Source organism: Vigna umbellata, chromosome 9, assembly GCF_029865625.1.
Source record: "Vigna umbellata cultivar VRB3 chromosome 9, Vumbellata_1.0, whole genome shotgun sequence".
In the NCBI taxonomy this organism is placed as follows: Eukaryota; Viridiplantae; Streptophyta; class Magnoliopsida; order Fabales; family Fabaceae; genus Vigna; species Vigna umbellata.
In genome coordinates, this window is record NC_142173.1 from 30,619,577 (window position 1) to 30,625,459 (window position 5,883).

The window sequence follows — 5,883 nt, forward strand, 5'->3', positions numbered from 1 at the left end:
AGCATCTTAGGCAGTGGATTGGAGCAAGGAAAGATCAACTTTGGAGTTGATTTTTGGTGCAGCAGGACCACATATTTTTCACTGGTCTGCATGAATTCTGGTGGCTGCAACAGCAGCATAGTTCACTCTGCAGCTGAGAGATTTGCATGAATCACTCCTGATTCATTACTTGTTTGAGAGCAACCAAAGCTGCCACATTAAACTACCTTGTGTTCTTTCAAATTTTTGTTTTGTTGTTCCCTTTGTATTGCCTTTTGATTTTCTTTTTCATTCTTGTAAGTTGGCCATTTCAAGCAAGTGAAGTGGAAGAGCTCATAAGTGTTCTTCTCTCATTTGCTAACTTGACTTAAAGTCTCATCTTTTTTAAAATTGGTAGACGGTGAGTGTGTCTTAGATCCAAAAAGTCTAAGCCTCACCTAGGAGACCTCACCTTTGATTTGGTTTTAATTTTTTGCAAGTTTCGCATAGGAAGTCTTAGAGTCCGACTTTAGAGTCTAAGGTTTTCTTTCTTTGTGTTTGTGTCTCCATATATTTAGTGAATTTAGAAGTGATTTTGAATTAAAGACTTTTAGTAAGTAACTAAGGCTATATTTGGCAAGGCAAGACTTGGTACTTAAGCGACCTACAAGGTCCACCTCTCTTACCTGGAATATTGTCCTCAAGTGAACTCTCTTAGTCTTTACTTCAAGAAAATTTTTAAGTTCATAAAATGTCTGGAAGACATTCCCCTAGAATTAATGAGGACCTAAAGAACAATTTTGTTTTCAAACTCTTGTCAATCAACTCAAAGAAATTGAAAGGAAAATAGGGCAAGAAAAGATTCAAAGAGAATTACACAATGCCATGGTTACTAATGAGTTGAAAATGCTAAGAGATGAACAAGTTCAATATAGGGAGAGAAGCCTGAGTGTAGAATCCCAAAGTGAGCAAGAAAACTTAAGAGTAGGAGATTACTATCCTTCTTCATCAAGAAGGCGTAGGCGTGACTATGAAAATCCTCCTCCTCCTCCTAAGGAAGTCAATGTGGTATTGCCTCATTTTCATGGGAAAGATAACATTGAGGCTTACCTTGACTGGGAAATGAAAGTAGAGCAAATATTTGCTTGTCAACAAGTGTCGGAGGAAAGGAAAGTCTCTCTAGCTACCCTTAGTTTTCAAGGGTATGCAATGTATTGGTGGACTGCTTAGTCAAAGAGAGAATGAGACAACAACTTCCTCCCATTAAATATTGGAATGAACTCACAGCTGCTCTCAAGAAAAGGCACATTCCCTCTTACTATAAAAGGGACTTATGGATAAGCTCCAAAGGTTGCAACAAAAGTCTATGTCTGTTGAAGGCTATAGACAACAAATGGAGCTATACATAATGAGAGCAGGGATCACAGAGGCAGAGGAAACTACTTTAGCTAGATTTTTGAGTGGGTTAAATTTGGACATAAGGGATAAAGTTGAACTTCTACCTTATAGAGATTTGAATGAACTTGTTCAAATGTGTATAAAGGTAGAACAACAAAATCAGCGAAAAATTTCTGCCAAAAGATTTCAGTCTCCCTTTGAGCCGAAATTTACTAAAGCAAAAGAACCCCTCAAACCTCTAGCCAAAATAGTTGAAAAGCCAAACAAAGAGTCCTCTTCACACACTCGCACAAGTGATATAAAGTGTTTCAAGTGTTTAGGTAGGGGTCATATAGCTGCTCAATGTCCTACTAAGAGAACTATTCTTTTAAAGGGAAAGGACATCTATAGCAGTGAAAGTGAATCCCCTACCAGTGATAGTGAGAGTGAATCAGAAAAAGAAGAGGAAGTGTTTGCGGATGATTGTCAACTTCTCATGGTGAGAAGGGTGCTTAGCAGTCAACCAAGTCTGGAACAACTATCACAAAGAGAGAACATTTTTCATACAAGGTGTAAAATTCAAGAAAACTATTGTTCTCTCATTATTGATAGTGGTTCTTGCTGCAATTGTTGTAGTACCAGACTAGTTGAAAACTGAATCTTGCTGTAATACCCCATCCCAAACCTTATAGACTTCATTGGCTAAATGAAGATGGGGACATTACAGTCAAGAATCAAGTTAAAGTGGCTTATCCATAGGGAACTTCAAAGATGAAGTTGTTTGTGATGTAGTTCCTATGGAAGCTTGCCATGTGCTATTGGGAAGACCATGGCAATTTGATCATAACACTATACACCATGGTCTTACCAATACCATAACTGTGCACAAACAAGACAAGAAATTTGTGCTTCAACCTTTGACACCTACTCAGGTGGCACAAGATCAAGCACAAATGAAGTCCGCTAGGGAACAGGAAAAGAAACAGAAAAAGAAAAAAATGCCAAAACAACAGAGCGGAGAAGTCATAGAGTCCAGTGTTACTTCCCACAAGGTCACTCAACATGAAGTTCTTTTAAATAAAAAGACTTTAAACAATACACTTCAAGTTGAGCAACCTTCATACCTTCTTCTTTGCCAAGGAACACTCATCTGCACATCTAGTGAGACTCAGACTAATACTCTTTCTTTGGCAATACAAAAGCTTTTGAAGAATTTGATGATCTATTTCCCAAAGAAATTCCAAATGGGCTTCCACCATTAAGAGGATAGAACATCAAATTGATTTCATACCAGGGGCAACTCTTCCTAATAGGCCTGCCTATAGGACTAATCCCCAAGAAACCAAAGAATTGAGTCACAAGTCCAAGAATTACTAGATAAGGTTTGGTTCAAAAAGCCTAAGCCCCTGTGCTGTACCAGTGTTGTTGGTGCCCAAAAAGGATGGGAAGTGGCGCATGTGTTGTGATTGTAGGGCTATCAACAACATCACCATAAAGTATAGACATCCCATCCCTAGACTTGATGATATGTTGGATGAATTACATGGGGCTCAAATTTTCTCAAAAATAGATCTTAAGAGCGGATATCACCAAATTAGAATCAAAGAAGGTGATGAGTGGAAAACTGCTTTTAAGACTAATTTGGGTTATATGAGTGGTTGGTAATGCCTTTTGGTCTTACAAATGCCCCAAGTACATTCATGAGGCTTATGAATCATGTTTTAAGGGACTGCATTGGGAAGTTTGTAGTTGTGTACTTTGATGACATATTGGTATATAGTCAAGATTTGCAAAATCATGAAAAACATTTGAAAGCTGTTCTAATAATTCTTAGAACCAATAAATTGTTTGCAAATCTTGACAAATGCACTTTTGTGTTGATAGTGTCATCTTTCTTGGTTTTGTAGTCAATAAAAGTGGGGTTCATGTTGACCCTGAGAAGGTAAAGGCCATCCAAGAATGGCCCATACCAAAGAATGTAGGAGAAGTTAGGAGTTTCCATGGATTGGCAAGCTTCTATAGACGATTTGTGCCTAACTTCTCTAGTCTAGCTTCACCTCTCAATGAGTTGGTGAAAAAGGATGTTACTTTCATTTGGAGACAAACAACAAAGGCTTTTGAGTTACTTAAAGAAAGCTTACTCAAGCTCCCATTCTAGCTCTGCCAAATTTTGCCAAAACTTTTGAGCTAGAATGTGATGCTTCTGGACATGGAATAGGTGCTGTGTTATTACAAGAAGGACACCCAATTGCTTATTTTAGTGAAAAACTTCATGGTGCTTCTTGTAATTACCCCACCTATGACAAAGAACTTTATGCTCTTGTGAGGGCTCTTCAAACTTGGGAACATTATCTTGTTTCCAAGGAGTTTATTATTCATAGTGATCATGAATCACTAAAATATCTGAAGAGCCAACACAAGTTGCAAAAAGACATGCTAAGTGGTTGGAATTCATTGAACAATTCACTTATGTTATCAAATACAAGAAAGGAAAGGCTAATATAGTGGCAGATGCTTTGTCAAGAAGAAAATTTTACTAGCCACTTTAGGAGCTCAAATTCTTGGATTTGATAACATAAAAGAATTGTATACTCAAGATAGTGACTTTGCCACCTTATATGAGGAATGTTTGCAAAAACCACAAGGAGGATTCTATGTGAGAGATGGGTATCTTTTCAAAGAGGGTCAAATTTGTATACCTCAAGGCTCACAAAGAAAACTCCTTGTCAAAGAAATGCATGAGGGAGGGTTGATGGGGCATTTTGGGGTTGATAAAACCTTAAGCATGCTAAAAGAGAAATTCTTTTGGCCCCACATGAGGAGAGAAGTCCAAAGGCATTGTTTCAAGTGCATTACTTGTTTAACATCCAAATCTAGAGCAATGCCTCATGGTCTTTATACTCCCTTACCCATTGCTTCAACTCCTTGGGAAGATATTAGCATGGATTTTGTCTTAGGACTACCCAAAACATCAAGGGGTTTTGATTCTATTTTTGTGGTTGTGGATCGTTTTAGCAAAATGGCTCATTTTATACCATGCCACAAGATAGATGATGCAAGCAATGTGGCTAGGTTATTCTTTCGAGATGTGGTTAGACTTCATGGACTACCTCGAGTCATCATTTCTGATAGAGATTCAAAATTTCTTAGTCACTTTTGGAGAACCTTATGGTCTCGATTAGGAACTAAGCTTTCTTTTTCTACTACTTGCCATCCTCAAACAGATGGTCAAACTGAAGTAGTAAATAGATCTCTATCCACTCTATTACGAGTAGTTCTCAAGGGTAACCACAAATCTTGGGATGAGTATCTTCCACATGTGGAGTTTGCTTATAATAGGGTAGTTCATCGAACTACAAAAATCTCTCCTTTTGAAGCTGTATACGGTTTTAATCCTCTCACACCTATGGATTTGATTCCCTTACCTTCTTCACATGATTTTGTTCATCAAGAGGGAATCTCTAAATCCAAATTCATTAAAACTTTTCATGAGAAGATTAGTAACCAAATACAACAACAAAGTGAGAGATATGCTAAGTATCATAATAAAGGTAAAAAGGAAGTCATTTTCAATGAAGGTGACTTAGTTTGGCTTCATCTTAGAAAGGAAAGATTCCCTATTCAAAGGAAGTCCAAATTAAGTCCTAGAGGAGATGGTCCTTTTAAAATCCTTAAGAAGGTCAACAATAATGCTTATCAATTAGACCTTCCAGCCGAGTATGGTGTCTATTCTACTTTTAATGTTACTGATCTTCGTCCTTTTGCAGGATTCAATACAGATGATGCTTTGGATTTGAGGACAAATCCTCTTCAAGGGGAAGGAGATGATGACTTAGGACATGGACCCATCACTAGAAGTATGGCTAGAAGAATTCAAGAAGAGATTGAAGATGTAGACACAACAGGACACGTTCTTTTCCTTCAATTTAAGTGGAATTTGGAGACAACAAGAGAAGGGTAAAACTGTCCAGTTGATGGTCAAAATTGCTAGCTGCACCACCCCTTTTTACTGCGCACACCACAACAGCACATCCGTTCCTCCACACCATTAGCTCACATGCTGCTTTGGTTTTAGGCACATTTTTATTAAATGTTTCACATTTTACACATGGTTAATGTGCTTTCTCGTTGCAGCTCCATGAATCTCCTATAAATTCATGGTAGCCACCATTGTAATGACACTTTTGATATATGGAATTTTACTTTGCTGATGCATTTTCCAGCACCTAAAACTCTGCCCAAAAGTCACTCCAATTGAGCTTTCCCTCTCCATCTAGCTTCCTTCCAATGGAAGGCCTCCTGAGCTAGTTATCCACTTTCCAAAAAAAGCTCCTCTACCATCAACTATGCCACTGCACTTCCATTCTTCTTCTCTGCTGCCATCTCTGAAATCAACGTCTGCACTGCATTTCCAGTCTTCTTCTCCGCTGCCATCTCTGGATCTAACTTCCCGCTGCATTCAATCCTTCCTTCTAGCTGGAGCAACTTCATCATGGAGGAAGTGGACGAATTGGACGACGTGGAGGAGGTTGACGATGTGGAGGAAGT

General features: G+C 38.4%; 1 pseudogene; it reads left to right on the forward strand.

Annotated features, from left to right (window-relative positions):
* The first annotated feature begins 1,080 nt into the window (after positions 1–1,080).
* Positions 1,081–2,597, forward strand: LOC148193179 (uncharacterized; annotated as a pseudogene).
* Positions 2,598–5,883: the final 3,286 nt, after the last annotated feature.